The sequence below is a fragment of the Scyliorhinus torazame genome, chromosome 7 (genome assembly GCF_047496885.1).
Source record: "Scyliorhinus torazame isolate Kashiwa2021f chromosome 7, sScyTor2.1, whole genome shotgun sequence".
Classification (NCBI taxonomy): domain Eukaryota; kingdom Metazoa; phylum Chordata; class Chondrichthyes; order Carcharhiniformes; family Scyliorhinidae; genus Scyliorhinus; species Scyliorhinus torazame.
Genome location: NC_092713.1, coordinates 102332303 through 102349390, shown reverse-complemented (window position 1 = coordinate 102349390; position 17088 = coordinate 102332303). Strand labels below are relative to the sequence as shown.

The 17088-nt window shown below is 53.1% G+C and overlaps 1 protein-coding gene across 3 annotated transcripts in view; it reads right to left on the bottom strand.

Annotated features, from left to right (window-relative positions):
* Positions 1–17088, bottom strand: part of firrm (fignl1 interacting regulator of recombination and mitosis) — a 106090-nt gene that overhangs the window by 31338 nt on the left and 57664 nt on the right. The window lies entirely within an intron of this gene.

Below are 17088 nucleotides of genomic sequence, written 5' to 3'. Positions count from 1 at the left end.
ATCGGAGTATTTCCGACTATATAGGGGAACAAGGCAGGGATGCCCGCTGTCTCCATTGTTGTTCGCGTTGGCAATTGAACCTCTGGCCATGGCGTTGAGAGACTCCAGGAAATGGAGAAGGGTGATTAGAGGGGGAGAATAACACCGAGTCTCGTTATACGCGGATGACCTATTGTTATACGTGTCGGACCCAGCGGGGGGGATGATAGAGGTTATGCGAATTTTGAGGGGGTTCGGGGATTTCTCGGGGTATAGGCTAAACATGGGGAAGAGTGAATTATTTGTGATACATCCAGGGGACCAGAGTAGAGAGATAGAAGGCTTGCCTCTAAGGAAAGTGGAAAGAAACTTCCGATAAATGGGGATTCAGATCGCTAGGAGCTGGGGAACCTTGCACAGACTTAATCTGACACGGTTGGTAGAACAAATGGAGGAGGACTTCAAGAGGTGGGACATGCAGCCTCTATCGCTGGTGGGCAGGGTGCAAGCAATTAAGATGATGGTCCTCCCGAGGTTCTTATTTGTATTTCAATGTCTCCCTATACTAATCACCAAGACCTTTTTTAATAAAATAGACAGGAGCATCACGAGCTTCGTGTGGGCAGGGAAAGTTCCGAGAGTAAGGAGGGGGTTCCTTCAGCGTAGTAGGGACAGAGGAGGATTGGCACTATCGAACTTGGGCGATTACTATTGGGCCGCCAATGTGGCAATGATACGTAAATGGATGGTGGAGGGTGAGGGAGCGGCGTGGAAAAGACTGGAGAGAAAGTCCTGTAAAGGGACGAGTTTAGAGGCGCTGGTGACGGCGCCGCTACCGATCTCACCTAAAAAGTTTACCACGAACCCGGTGGTGGCGGCAACATTGAATATCTGGGGACAGTGGAGGCGACAGAGAGGGGTGCGGGGAGCCCTGGTGGGGTCCCCAATCAGGAACAACCATAGGTTCGCCCCAGGAAGAATGGATGGAGGATTTCAGAGCTGGTACCAGTTGGGAATTAGGAGGGTGGGAGATTTATTTATAGATGGGACTTTTGCGAGCTTGGGAGCATTGGAGGAAAAGTATAAGTTGCCCCGGGGAAATTTCTTGAGATATATGCAGGTGAGGGCGGTTACTAGACAACAGGTGAGGGAATTTCCGTTGCTCCCGACACAGGGGACACAGGACAGGGTGCTTTCAGTGGTGTGGGTCGGAGAGGGCAAGGTGTCAGAGATTTACAAAGAGATGAGGGAAGAGGGGGAGGAGTCGGTGGGTGAGCTAAAGGGAAAGTGGGAAGAAGAATTAGGGGAGGAGATAGAGGAGGGTATGTGGGCGGATGCCCTAAGCAGGGTAAATTCCTCTTCCTCATGTGCCAGGCTTAGCCTGATTCAATTTAAGGTGCTACATAGAGCACACATAACGGGAGCATGATTGAGCAGGTTCTTTGGAGTGGAGGACAAAATGTGGGAGGTGTGGCGGGAGCCCGGCAAACCACGCACATATGTTTTGGGCGTGCCCAGCACTGGAAGGGTATTGGAAGGGAGTGACGGGAGTGATTTCGCGGGTGGTGAAGGCCCGGGTCAAACCAGGCTGGGGGTTAGCTCTATTTGGAGTTGCGGAAGAGCCGGGAGTGCAGGAGGCGAAAGAGGCCGACATTGTGGCCTTTGCATCCCTAGTAGCCCGGCGCAGGATCCTACTCATGTGGAAGGAGGCGAAACCCCCCGGACTAGAGGCCTGGGTAAATGATATGGCGGGGTTCATTAAACTGGAGCAGATAAAGTTTGCCCTGAGAGGATCGGCTCAAGGGTTCACCAGGCGGTGGCAGCCATTTCTCGACTACCTAGGGGAACGTTAGAGGGAAGACAGATGACCAGCAGCAGCAACCCAGGGGGAGAGGGGGGGGTTTAGTTTAGTTTAGGTCAAAGATAAAGGGGTTTTGTTACTTGTGTATTGTTAAAAATGTCTGTATTGTTATTGTTGCGTTTGCTTTGTAAGAGGGGAAAATTTGTTGTTTGGGAAAAAAAATTTTTTTTAAAAAAGAGTAATAGAGGGGGGGGGGGGTTAACTGGATTGCTGCTGCTGGGGAGAAGGGGGAGCTGGTATGGGGGGGGGGGGGTCGGGGCGGGGGGGCGCTGCTTGGGGGAGATACGGCTACGTGGAAACCGGGTGAGGAGCTGGATTGAAAAAGGAGATGGCTAGTCATCAAGGGGGGGTGGTAAAGAGCCCCCCAACCCGGTTGATCACGTGGAATGTGAGAGGGCTGAAGAGGCCGATTAAGAGAGTACTCGCACACCTAAAGAAACTTAAGGCAGATGTGGTTATGCTTCAGGAGACGCATCTGAAGCTGATAGACCAGGTCAGACTACGCAAAGGATGGGTGGGGCAGGTGTTTCATTCGGGGCTAGACGCAAAAAACAGGGGGGTGGCCATACTAGTGGGGAAGCGGGTAATGTTTGAGGCAAAGACTATAGTGGCGGATAGTGGGGGCAGATACGTGATGGTGAGTGGCAAATTGCAAGGGGAGGCGGTGGTATTAGTGAACGTGTATGCCCCGAACTGGGATGATGCCAACTTTATGAGGCGTATGTTAGGACGAATCCCGGACCTAGAAGTGGGGAAGTTGGTAATGGGTGGAGATTTTAATACGGTGCTGGACCCAGGGCTGGACAGATCGAGGTCCAGGACCGGAAGGAGGCCGGCTGCAGATAGGGTGCTTAAGGACTTTATGGAGCAGATGGGAGGAGTAGACCCCTGGAGATTTAGTAGACCTAGGAGTAAGGAGTTTTCGTTTTTCTCCTATGTCCACAAAGTTTATTCACGAATAGATTTTTTTGTTTTGGGAAGGGCACTGATCCCAAAGGCGACGGGGACGGAGTACACGGCTATAGCCATTTCGGATCATGCTCCACATTGGGTGGACCTGGAGATAGGGGAAGAAAAACAACAGCATCCACCCTGGAGAATGGACATGGGATTATTGGCAGATGAGGGGGTGTGTTTAAGGGTGAGGGGGTGTATTGAAAGGTACTTGGAACTCAATGATAATGGGGAGGTACAGGTGGGAGTGGTCTGGGAGGCGCTGAAGGCAGTGGTTAGAGGGGAGCTGATATCTATTAGGGCACATAAAGGAAAGCAGGAGGGTAGGGAAAGGGAGCGGTTGTTGAAAGAACTTCTGAGGGTGGACAGACAATATGCGGAGGCACCGGAGAGACTGTACAGGGAAAGGCAAAGGCTACATGTAGAATTTGACTTGTTGACTACGGGTAATGTAGAGGCGCAATGGAGGAAGGCACAGGGTGTACAGTACGAATACGAGGAGATGGCGAGCAGGTTGCTGGCCCACCAACTGAGGAAAAGGGGAGCAGTGAGGGAGATAGGGGGGGGTGAGAGATGAGGAGGGAGAGATGGAGCGGGGAGCGGAGAGAGTGAATGGAGTGTTCAAGGCATTTTATGAAAGATTATATGAAGCTCAGCCCCCGGATGGGAAGGAGAGAATGATGTGCTTTCTGGATCAGCTGGAATTTCCTAAGGTGGAGGAGCAGGAGAGGGTGGGACTGGGAGCACAGATTGAGACGGAGGCAGTGGTGAAAGGGATTGGGAGCATGCAGGCGGGGAAGGCCCCGGGACCAGACGGATTCCCAGTTGAATTCTATAGGAAATATATGGACTTGCTGGCCCCGCTACTGATGAGAACCTTTAATGAGGCGAGGGAAAGGGGGCAGTTGCCCCCGACTATGTCAGAGGCAACGATATCGCTCCTCCTAAAGGAGGAAAAAGACCCGCTGCAATGCGGGCCCTACAGGCCCATTTCCCTCCTGAATGTGGACGCTAAGATTCTGGCCAAGGTAATGGCAATGATGATAGAGGATTGTGTCCCGGGGGTGGTTCATGAGGACCAAACTGGGTTTGTGAAGGGGAGACAGCCGAATACAAATCGGAGGCTGCTAGGGGTAATGATGATGCCCCCACCAGAGGGGGAAGCGGAGATAGTGGTGGCGATGGATGCCGAGAAAGCATTTGATAGAGTGGAGTGGGATTATTTGTGGGAGGTGCTGAGGAGATTTGGTTTTGGGGATGGGTATATCAGGTGGGTACAGTTGCTGTATAGGGTCCCGATGGCGAGCGTGGTCACGAATGGACGGGGGTCTGACTATTTTCGGCTCAATAGAGGGACGAGGCAGGGATGTCCTCTGTCCCCGTTATTGTATGCACTGGCGATTGAACCCCTGGCCATAGCATTGAGGGGTTCCAGGAAGTGGAGGAGAGTACTCAGGGGTGGGAGAAGAACACCGGGTATCTCTGCATGTGGATGATTTGTTGCTATATGTGGCGGACCCGGCGGAGGGGATGCCAGAGATAATGCGGATACTTGAGGAGTTTGGGGATTTTTCAGGGTATAAACTGAACATGGGGGAAAAGTGAGTTGTTTGTGGTGCATCAGGGGAGCAGAGCAGAGAGACAGAGGATTTACAGTTGAGGAAGGTAACAAGGGACCTCCGGTACTTGGGGATCCAGATAGCCAAGAATTGGGGTACATTACACAGGCTTAATTTAACGCGGTTGGTGGAACAGATGGAGGAGGACTTTAAGAGATGGGACATGGTGTCCCTGTCATTGGCAGGTAGGGTGCAGGCGGTTAAAATGGTGGTCCTCCCGAGATTCCTTTTTGTGTTTCAGTGCCTCCCGGTGGTGATCACGAAGGCTTTTTTCAAAAGAATCGAGAAGAGTATTATGAGTTTTGTGTGGGCTGGGAAGACCCCGAGAGTGAGGAGTGTAGTAGGGACAGGGGGGGGCTGGCACTACCGAGCCTAAGTGAGTACTACTGGGCCGCCAATGTTTCAATGGTGTGTAAGTGGAGGGGAGAAGGGGAGGGAGCGGCGTGGAAGAGATTGGAGAGGGCGTCCTGCAGGGTGACTAGCCTACAAGCAATGGTGACGGCACCGTTGCCGTTCTCACCAAAGAAATACACCACAAGCCCGGTGGTGGTGGCTACATTGAAAATTTGGGGGCAGTGGAGACGGCATGGGGGGAGGACGGGAGCTTCGGTGCGGTCCCCGATAAGAAACAATCATAGGTTCGTTCCGGGGAGAATGGATGGGGGATTTGGAGCATGGCAAAGAGCTGGGGTAGTACAACTGAGAGATCTGTTTGTAGATGGGACGTTTGCGAGTCTGGGAGCGCTGACGGAAAAATATGGGTTGCCCCAAGGGAATGCATTTCGGTACATGCAATTGAGGGCTTTTGCGAGGCAACAGGTGAGGGAATTCCCGCAGCTCCCGACGCAGGAGGTGCAGGATAGTGATCTCAGAGACATGGGTGGGGGATGGTAAGGTGTCGGACATATACAGGGAAATGAGGGACGAGGGGGGGGATCATGGTAGATGAGCTGAAAGGGAAATGGGAAGAAGAGCTGGCGGAGGAGATTGAGGAGGGGCTGTGGGCTGATGCCCTACGTAGGGTAAACTCATCGTCCTCGTGTGCCAGGCTAAGCCTGATACAATTTAACGTGTTACACAGGGCACATATGACTGGAGCACGGCTTAGTAAATTTTTTGGGGTAGAGGATAGGTGTGCGAGATGCTCGAGAGGCCCAGCGAATCACACCCACATGTTCTGGTCATGCCCGGCACTACAGGGGTTCTGGGTGGGGGTGGCAAAGGTGCTTTCGAAGGTGGTGGGGGTCCGGGTCGAACCAAGCTGGGGGTTGGCTATATTTGGGGTTGCAGAAGAGCCGGGAGTGCAGGAGGCGAGAGAGGCTGACGTGTTGGCCTTTGCGTTCCTAGTAGCCCGGCGCAGGATATTGTTAATGTGGAAGGAAGCCAAACCCCCGGGTGTGGAGACCTGGATAAACGACATGGCAGGGTTTATAAAGTTAGAACGGATTAAGTTTGTGTTAAGGGGTTCGGCTCAGGGGTTCACCAGGCGGTGGCACCCGTTCGTCGATTATCTCACAGAAAGATAGAGGGAATGGAAAAGAAGTAGACAACAGCAGCAACCCAGGGGGGAGGGGTGGAAGGTGGGGGGGGGGAGGAATCGAACGGACTCTCAGAGATGTTATTGTATATGTATAATATGTATAGGTAATTGTATATTGGATTGTATTTTTGGAGAGTATTTATTTTGGACAAGGCAGTTGCCATTCAGTTTTGTTTTTGTTTATATATTATTTATTTATTTGTTTAAAACTGGCCACTGTTATTTATATTGCTTTATTGTTGTGTAAAAGAAACACTACGTACTGTTATGTTTGGCCAAAAATCTTGAATGAAATATATATATTTTTTAAAAGAGTAATAGAGAACATGCATGAGTTTAACATGCAGCTCACTACTAGTTAGTTGGAAATAACGCATACCACAGGTTTTTTGGAGATTGATAACCAGAAGTACAAGCAGACACCTCAGTCTTTGGGGGGTGGGCTGGGAAAGGGGGCTGAAGGAGATGGCGGAACACAAGATCCATGATGCTGGAAGGGCAACGGTTGGAATGGACAATTCACACTCCTGAAATTGTCTGCTGCAGCAGAAGATTCATGTTTCTAGGAGAGTAGTGTGCACCTCCAGGTTGAAAAACATTAACGAGACTTCCGGTTGCGGCGATGACCAGCTAAGCCGCACGTTTCGGCAGCTCCAGCTCGAACGGACATTCGGGCTCTTTTAAGAGCCCCAACGGGGAATCTTTTCGGGACGAAACCCGGTGTGGGGTGAGACAACAGGGAGTCCCCCCCCAACGAAAAAGAAAAATATCGGCGGCGGCGGCCAGATCGCGAAGAATCCTCGAGGGCAGGGGCAGGAGGAAAAAGGAGCAAGATGGCGGCGGAGGGAGCCCAGGCGACATGGGGGCCGGACCAAGACGAAATTTTGAGACGGTGTGTGGAGCTGCTTAAGAAGGAGGTGCTGGCCCCGATGCTACAAGCAATTGAGGGGCTTAAGGAGACACAAAAGACCCAGGAGATGGAGCTCCGCGTGGTGGAGCAGAAGGTGACGGACAACGAGGACGAGATCCTGGGCCTGGCGGTCAAAATGCAGACGCACGAGGCGCTCCACAAAAAGTGCATTGAAAGGATTGAAGTCCTAGAAAACAGATCACGGAGAAAGAACCTTCGGATCCTGGGTCTCCCCGAGGGATTGGAAGGAGCGGACGGCGGGGCTTACGTGAGCACGATGCTACGCTCACTAATGGGAGCTGAGGCCCCCTCGGGCCCCTTGGAAGTGGAAGGGGCCCATCGGGTCCCTGCGAGGAGACCAAAGGCGGGAGAACCACCTAGGGTGACGATCGTGCGATTTCATCGCTTCAATGACAGAGAGGTGGTTCTGAGATGGGCCAAAAAGGTACGAAGCGAAGTAGTAGATGGGAGAATGCGGTGGTACGGGTGTACCAGGATTGGAGTGCGGAGGTGGCGAGAAGGAGGGCGAGTTTTAATCGAGCCAAGGAGGTGCTACACAAGAAGAAGGTGAAGTTTGGGATGTTGCAGCCGGCGCGACTGTGGGTCACGCACCAGGAGAGGCATCACTACTTTGAAACGGCGGAAGAAGCATGGACCTTCATTAAAAACGAGAAACTGGATCAGAACTGAGGGACTGATGTTGGAGGGGAAACGACAATGCTGATGTATATAGAGATGTAAATTGGGGAGGGGGGGGGGGGGACGGGACACTGAGAAATGTGGGTGCCGGTGGGGGGGGAAGAAGAGACATAGGCGGGGGATGGGGAATGGGAGTGGGGCGGCAGAGGGAGCTGCACCACGAGGGGCGGGACGGCTCTAGAGAACACGGGGCTTATTGTTCTTGTTCCCGCGCCAGAAAGATGATGGCGGGAAGATAGGCGCAAGGTAGATGGGAGTTCCCCACACGGGGGGGTCAAGGAGAGAGCGGGAGAAGCCGGGGTCAGTTGAAGTCAGCTGACTTTCGGAAGCAATATGGGGGGAGTAATCAAGCTAGATGGGGATCTAGCGGGGAGGGGGGGGGAATAACTGGGTTGCTGCTGCAGAGATCGAAGAGGAACTGGTAAAAGAAAAGGTGGTCGGGGCGGGAATGCGTCGCCTGGGGAACGGGTGGGTGCGCGGAACCGGGACGTGGGACTGGCCTAGAGAGGGTGATGGCTAGTCGACAGGGGAGGGGGGCAGGCAGCCCCCCAGTTCGGCTGATCACGTGGAACGTGAGGGGCCTAAATGGGCCGATTAAAAGGGCCCGCGTGTTCGCGCACTTGAAAGGACTGAGGGCAGACGTGGCCATGCTTCAGGAGACGCACCTGAAGGTGGCGGACCAAGTTAGGTTAAGGAAAGGATGGGTGGGACAGGTGTTCCACTCAGGGCTGGATGCAAAGAACAGAGGGGTGGCCATACTGGTGGGAAAACGGGTGTCATTCGAAGCTAGGAACATTGTAGCAGACAGCGGAGGCAGATATGTGATGGTGAGTGGCAGACTGCAGGGAATGGAGGTCGTGTTGGTTAACGTATTTGCCCCGAATTGGGATGATGCGGGATTTATGAAGCGGATGCTGGGACGTATCCCGGACCTGGAGGTAGGAAACCTGATAATGGGGGGGGACTTCAACACCGTGTTGGACCCAGGGTTAGATAGATCTAGATCTAGGACTGGAAGAAGGCCGGCAGCGGCCAAGGTGCTTAGGGGGTTTATGGACCAAATGGGGGGAGTGGATCCGTGGCGATTTGTTAGGCCGATGGCCAAAGAGTTCTCCCATGTTCACAAGGTGTACTCCCGGATAGATTTCTTTGTTTTGGGAAGGTCACTGATCTCGAGGGTGGAAGGAACTGAGTACTCAGCCATAGCTGTTTCAGATCATGCCCCACACTGGGTGGACCTGGAACTAGGAGAGGAGAGGGAGCAGCATTCATTCTGGCGACTTGATGTGGGATTACTGGCGGATGAGGGAGTCTGCGGAAGGGTGCGGGGATGTATCGAAAGGTACCTGGAGGCCAATGACGACGGGGAGGTCAGAGTGGGAGTAGTATGGGAAGCATTAAAGGCGGTGGTCAGAGGAGAGCTGATCTCCATCAGGGCCCACAAGGGGAAAATAGAGGCCAAGGAAAGGGAAAGACTACTGGGGGAGATTTTGAGGGTAGATAAAGAATATGCGGAGGCCCCGGATGAAGGACTATACAGGGAGAGGCGACGACTCCAGACGGAGTTCGACCTGTTGACCACAAGGAGGGCGGAGGCACAGTGGAGGAAGGCACAGGGGATGAGATATGAATATGGGGAAAAGGCGAGTCGTCTGTTGGCCCATCAGCTGCGAAAGAGGACAGAGGCGAGGGAGATAGGGGGAATTAGGGATGAAATGAGAGCTACGGTGCGGAGAGCAGGGAAGATAAACGAGGTGTTTTTAAGACCTTTTACGAGAGACTATATAGGTCCCAACCCCCGGAGGGAAAAGAGGAGATGCGGCAGTTTTTGGACCAATTAAGGTTCCCGAGGGTGGAGGAGCAGGAGGTGGAAGGCCTGGGGGCGCCGATTGGGGTGGACGAGGTTACCAAGGGGCTGGGGAACATGCAGGCAGGGAAGGCCCCGGGACCAGATGGGTTCCCGGTGGAATTCTATAGAAAATATGTGGACTTGTTGGCCCCGCTGCTGGTAAGGGCCTTTAACGAGGCCAGAGAAGGGGGGACCCTACCCCCGACAATGTCGGAGGCGACGATATCGCTAATCTTGAAGCGGGATAAAGATCCGCTGCAGTGCGGGTCCTATAGGCCTATCTCACTGCTAAATGTGGACGCCAAGTTGCTAGCAAAGGTGCTGGCAACGAGGATAGAGGATTGTGTCCCGGGGGTGGTGCACGAAGACCAGACAGGGTTCGTAAAGGGGAGACAACTAAATGTCAACGTGCGACGGCTATTAGGGGTGATAATGATGCCCCCAGGAGAGGGGGAGGCAGAGATAGTGGCGGCAATGGATGCAGAGAAGGCATTTGATAGGGTGGAGTGGGAGTATCTATGGGAGGTGCTGAGGAGGTTCGGATTCGGGGACGGGTTTGTCAGCTGGGTTAAACTCCTCTATGGGGCCCCAACGGCAAGCGTGGTCACAGGTCGGCAAAGGTCGGAGTATTTTCAACTACACAGGGGAACAAGACAGGGATGCCCGTTGTCCCCATTACTGTTCGCGCTGGCAATTGAACCACTGGCCATAGCGCTGAGAGGCTCCAGAAAATGGAGAGGGGTGATTAGAGGGGGAGAGGAACACCGAGTGTCACTCTACGCGGATGACCTACTGCTGTATGTGACGGACCCAGTGGGGGGGATGACAGATGTCATGCAGATATTGAGGGAGTTTGGAGATTTCTCGGGATATAGGCTTAACATGGGAAAGAGTGAGCTTTTTGTGATACACCCTGGGGACCAGAGCAGAGGGATAGATGGCCTACCGCTAAGGAGAGTGGAAAGAAACTTCCGATACCTGGGGATTCAGATAGCCAGGAGCTGGGGAACCTTACACAGACTCAATCTGACACGGCTGGTGGAACAAATGGAAGAGGATTTCAAAAGGTGGGACATGCAACCGCTGTCACTGGCGGGCAGAGTGCAGGCAATTAAGATGATGGTCCTCCCGAGGTTCCTATTTGTGTTGGAGATGAAGTCCTGCAAAGGGACGAGTTTAAAAGCGCTGGTGACGGACTTCCGGGTGCGGCGATGACCAGCTGAGTCGCACGTTTCGGCAGCTCCCTGTGAAACGGACTTTTGGGCTCTTGATAGGAGCCCCAACGGCAATTTTGACGGCTAAAAACACTGTGCGGTAAACCAGAAGGGAATCCCCCCTGGATACGGATGGAAAAAGGAGGAGAGAGTGGCCAGATTGCAGTGGATCCTTTAGAACAGCGGCAAGGAAGGCAAGCAAAAACCAAGATGGCGTCGGAAGGTGGCAGTTTAACATGGGGCCCTGAACAACAAGAGTTCTTGAAATGCTGTGTGGAAGAGATAAAAAAGGAAATGAAGAAAGAGCTGTTGGCCCCGATACTACAGGCGATCGAAGGGCTAAAGGAGGAACAAAAGACCCAGGAGCGGGAGCTTCGGGTCGTGAAGGCAAAGGCAGCCGAGAATGAGGACGATATACAGGGCCTGGTGGTGAAGACGGAGACGCAGGAGGCACATCAGAAACGATGTGTGGAAAGGTTGGAGGCACTGGAAAACAACGCAAGGAGGAACAACCTGAGGATTCTTGGTCTTCCTGAAGGTGTGGAGGGAGCGGACGTCGGGGCATATGTGAGCACGATGCTGCACTCGTTAATGGGAGCGGAGGCCCCGGCGGGTCCGTTGGAGGTGGAGGGAGCATACCGAGTGATGGCGCGAGGACCGAGAGCAGGAGAAATTCCCAGAGCCATAGTGGTGAGATTCCTCCGTTTTAAGGATAGAGAAATGGTCCTTAGATGGGCGAAGAAAACTCGGAGCAGTAAATGGGAGAACGCGGTGATCCGCGTTTATCAAGACTGGAGTGCGGAGGTGGCGAGAAGGAGGGCGAGCTTCAATCGGGCCAAGGCGGTGCTTCATAAAAAGAAGATAAAATTTGGAATGCTGCAACCGGCAAGACTGTGGGTCACATATCGAGGGAGGCACCACTACTTTGAGACGGCGGATGAAGCGTGGACTTTTATTGTGGAAGAAAAACTGGAATGAGCGGGTTATTAAAAAGAACGTTCGAACAAAGTGGTGGGGCGAATGTGGGGGGCAAAGAGGGGTTTTATGTACTAATCCTGCGATGTGGTAACTTTTCTCTCTCCCACAGGTGGTGATGGGGGGAGGAGGGGAGGTGGAGGAGATGGGGCGTTGGCCATTGGGGGCGGGGCCAAGGGAGAAGCGCGGGCTTGGTTCCCGCGCTATGATAATCATGGCGGGAATAGAGAAGCAGGAAGGAGGGGGCGTCGCACGGTGCGAGCCGAGGTCACGGGGGGAAGCCGAGGTCAGCCAGAGTTTGCTGACTTCTGGGAGCAACATGGGGGGAGTAATTACGCTAGCGGGGGATCTAGCGGGGGGGGTGGGAGGGGGGAATTACTGGGTTGCTGCTGCTGGGGAGAGGGGGAGCTGGTATGGGAGAGGATGGGCGGGGGGGCACCGCCTGGGGGAGATACAGCTGCGTGGGAACTGGGTGAGGAGCTGGAAAAAAGTGATGGCTAATCGACAAGGGGGGGGGGGGGGGGGGGGGGGGTAGGAAGCCCCCCAACTCGGCTGATCACGTGGAACGAGAGAGGGCTGAACGGGCCGATAAAGAGGGCACGGGTACTCGCACACCTTAAGAAACTTAAGGCAGATGTGGTTATGTTACAGGAAACGCACCTGAAACTGATAGACCAGGTTAGGCTACGCAAAGGATGGGTGGGGCAGGTGTTCCATTCGGGGCTAGATGCGAAAAACAGGGGGGTGGCTATATTAGTGGGGAAGCGGGTAATGTTCGAGGCAAAGACTATAGTGGCGGATAACGGGGGCAGATACGTGATGGTGAGTGGCAAACTACAGGGGGAGACGGTGGTTTTGGTAAACGTATATGCCCCGAACTGGGATGATGCCAATTTTATGAGGCGGATGCTAGGACGCATTCCGGACCTAGAGATGGGAAAGCTGATAATGGGGGGAGATTTTAATACGGTGTTGGAACCAGGGCTGGATAGGTCGAAGTCCAGGACTGGAAGGAGGCTGGCAGCAGCCAAGGTGCTTAAAGATTTTATGGAGCAGATGGGAGGTGTAGACCCGTGGAGATTTCGCAGACCTAGGAGTAAGGAGTTCTCGTTTTTCTCCTATGTCCATAAAGTCTACTCGCGAATAGACTTTTTTGTGCTGGGTAGGGCATTGGTCCCGAAGGTGAGGGGAACGGAGTATACGGCTATAGCCATTTCGGATCACACTCCACACTGGGTGGACTTGGAGATAGGGGAGGAAACAGGAGGGCGCCCACCCTGGAGAATGGATATGGGACTAATGGCAGATGAGGGGGTGTGTCTAAGGGTGAGGGGGTGCATTGAAAAGTACTTGGAACTCAATGATAATGGGGAGGTCCAGGTGGGAGTGGTCTGGGAGGCGTTGAAGGCAGTGGTTAGAGGGGAGCTGATATCAATAAGGGCACATAAAGGGAAGCAGGAGAGTAAGGAACGGGAGCGGTTGCTGCAAGAACTTTTGAGGGTGGACAGACAATATGCGGAAGCACCGGAGGAGGGACTGTACAGGGAAAGGCAAAGGCTACATGTAGAATTTGACTTTCTGACTACAGGCACTGCAGAGGCACAATGGAGGAAGGCACAGGGTGTATAGTACGAATATGGGGAGAAGGCGAGCAGGTTGCTGGCACACCAATTGAGGAAAAGGGGAGCAGCGAGGGAAATAGGGGGAGTGAGGGATGAGGAAGGAGAGATGGAGCGGGGAGCGGAGAGAGTGAATGGAGTGTTCAAGACATTTTATAAAAAATTATATGAAGCTCAACCCCCGGATGGGAGGGAGAGAATGATGGGCTTCTTGGATCGGCTGGAATTTCCCAAGGTGGAAGAGCAGGAAAGGGTGGGACTGGGAGCACAGATCGAGGTAGAAGAAGTGGTGAAAGGAATTAGGAGCATGCAGGCGGGAAAGGCCCCGGGACCGGATGGATTCCCAGTCGAATTCTACAGAAAATATGTGGACTTGCTCGCCCCGGTACTGACGAGGACCTTTAATGAGGCAAAGGAAAGGGGACAACTGCCCCCGACTATGTCTGAAGCAACGATATCGCTTCTCTTAAAGAAGGAAAAGGACCCGCTACAATGCGGGTCCTATAGACCTATTTCCCTCCTAAATGTAGATGCCAAGGTCCTGGCCAAGGTAATGGCAATGAGAATAGAGGAATGTGTCCCGGGGGTGGTCCACGAGGACCAAACTGGGTTTGTGAAGGGGAGACAGCTGAACACGAATATACGGAGGTTGTTAGGGGTAATGATGATGGCCCCACCAGAGGGAGAAACGGAGATAGTAGTGGCGATGGATGCCGAGAAAGCATTTGATAGAGTGGAGTGGGATTATTTGTGGGAGGTGTTGAGGAGATTTGGTTTTGGAGAGGGGTATGTTAGATGGGTGCAGCTGTTGTATAGGGCCCCAGTGGCGAGCGTGGTCACGAATGGACGGGGATCTGCATATTTTCGGCTCCATAGAGGGACAAGGCAGGGATGCCCTCTGTCCCCATTATTGTTTGCACTGGCGATTGAGCCCCTGGCGATAGCGTTGAGGGGTTCCAAGAAGTGGAGGGGAGTACTTAGGGGAGGAGAAGAGCACCGGGTATCTTTGTATGCGGACGATTTGCTACTATACGTGGCGGACCCGGCGGTGGGGATGCCAGAAATAATGCGGATACTTGGGGAGTTTGGGGATTTTTCAGGGTATAAATTGAACATGGGGAAAAGTGAGTTGTTTGTGGTGCATCCAGGGGAGCAGAGTAGAGAAATAGAGGACCTACCGCTGAGGAAGGTAACAAGGGACTTTCGTTACCTGGGGATCCAGATAGCTAAGAATTGGGGCACATTGCATAGGTTAAATTTAACGCGGTTGGTGGAACAGATGGAGGAGGATTTCAAGAGATGGGATATGGTATCCCTGTCAATGGCAGGGAGGGTGCAGGCGGTTAAGATGGTGGTCCTCCCGAGATTCCTCTTTGTGTTTCAGTGCCTCCCGGTGGTGATCACGAAGGCTTTTTTTAAAAGGATTGAAAAGAGCATCATGGGTTTTGTGTGGGCCGGGAAGACCCCGAGAGTGAGGAAGGGATTCTTACAGCGTAGCAGGGATAGGGGGGGGGCTGGCACTACCGAGCCTAAGTGAGTATTATTGGGCCGCTAATATTTCAATGGTGAGTAAGTGGATGGGAGAGGAGGAGGAAGCGGCGTGGAAGAGATTAGAGAGGGCGTCCTGTAGGGGGACTAGCCTACAGGCTATGGTGACAGCCCCATTGCCGTTCTCACCGAGGAACTACACCACAAGCCCGGTGGTGGTGGCTACACTGAAGATTTGGGGACAGTGGAGACGGCATAGGGGAAAGACTGGAGCCTTGGGGGGGTCCCCGATAAGAAACAACCATAGGTTTGCCCCGGGGGGAATGGATGGGGGATATGGAATGTGGCAAAGAGCAGGAATAACGCAACTGAAAGATCTGTTTGTGGATGGGAAGTTCGCGAGTCTGGGAGCGCTGACCGAGAAATATGGGTTGCCCCAAGGGAATGCATTCAGGTATATGCAACTGAGGGCTTTTGCGAGGCAACAGGTGAGGGAATTCCCGCAGCTCCCGACACAAGAGGTGCAGGACAGAGTGATCTCAAAGACATGGGTGGGGGATGGTAAGGTGTCAGATATATATAGGGAAATGAGGGACGAAGGGGAGACTATGGTAGATGAACTAAAAGGGAAATGGGAAGAAGAGCTGGGGGAGGAGATCGAGGAGGGGCTGTGGGCAGATGCCCTCAGCAGGGTAAACTCGTCGTCCTCGTGTGCCAGGCTAAGCCTGATTCAGTTTAAGGTATTACACAGGGCACATATGACTGGAGCACGGCTCAGTAAATTTTTTGGGGTGGAGGATAGGTGTGCGAGGTGCTCGAGAAGCCCAGCGAATCATACCCATATGTTTTGGTCATGCCCGGCACTACAGAGGTTTTGGATGGGGGTGACAAAGGTGCTTTCAAAAGTAGTAGGAGTCCGGGTCGAACCAAGCTGGGGGTTGGCTATATTTGGGGTTGCACAAGAGCCGGGAGTGCAGGAGGCGAGAGAGGCCGATGTTTTGGCCTTTGCGTCCCTAGTAGCCCGGCGCAGGATATTGCTAATGTGGAAAGAAGCCAAGCCCCCGGGGGTGGAGACCTGGATAAATGACATGGCGGGGTTTATAACGCGAGAGCGGATTAAGTTCGTCCTAAGGGGGTCGGCTCAAGGGTTCACCAGGCGGTGGCAACCGTTCGTCGAATACCTCGCAGAAAGATAGACGGAATGGGAAAAAGAAGGCAGCAGCAGCAGCCCAGGATCGGGGGGGGGGGGGGGGGGGGGGGGGAGGAACCAGAAGGACTCTCAGGGTTGTTAATATATACTGTATAGTATGTATAGGTCGTTGCTACAGATAATTATATATTGGACTGTTAAATTATATTTTTGGAGAGTGTTACTTGTGACAAGGCAGTTGCCAATTAGGGCTAGTTTTCATTTTTGTTATTTATTATTTATTCATTTTTTTTGTTTATAAAATAGGTCATTGTTATTTGTGTTGTTATAATATTGTGTAAAGGATGCACAATGTACTGTGTTGGTTGACCAAAAATTTTCAATAAAATATTTAGTAAAAAAAAAAGCGCTGGTGACGGCGCCACTACCGCTCTCCCCAAAAAAATGTACCACGAACCCAGTGGTGGCGGCAATATTAAGTATCTGGGGGGCAATGTCCTGCAAAGGGACGAGTTTAAAAGCGCTGGTGACGGCGCCACTACCGCTCTCCCCAAAAAAATGTACCACGAACCCAGTGGTGGCGGCAACATTAAGTATCTGGGGGCAATGGAGGCGACAGAGAGGTGTGCTGGGAGCCTCGGTGTGGTCCCCGATCAGGAACAACCATAGGTTTGCCCCAGGGAGGCTGGACGGAGGATTCCAGAGCTGGCACCGGGTAGGAATCAGGAGAGTGGAAGATTTATTTATAGACGGGACGTTTGCGAGCTTGGGAGCGCTTGAGGAAAAGTATGAGCTGCCCCGGGGAAATTTCTTTAGATAAATGCAGGTGAGAGCGTTCATGAAACAACCAGTGAGGGAATTTCCGCTGCTCCCGACACAAGGGATCCAGGACAGGGTGCTTTCGGGGGTGTGGGTCAGGGAGGGCAAAGTGTCAGAGATATACCGGGAGAAGAGGGGGAGGAGTTGGTGGGCGAACTGAAGGGAAAATGGGAAGAAGAGCTCGGGGAGGAGATTGAGGAGGGTTTGTGGGCTGATGCCCTAAGCAGGGTAAATTCCTCTTCCTCGTGTGCCAGGCTTAGCCTGATCCAATTTAAGGTGCTGCATAGAGCACACATAACGGGAGCAAGGTTGAGCAGGTTCTTCGGAGTGGAGGACAAGTGTGGGAGGTGCGGGGGAAGCCCGGCGAACCACACACATGTTTTGGTTGTGTCCGGCACTGGAGGGGTATTGG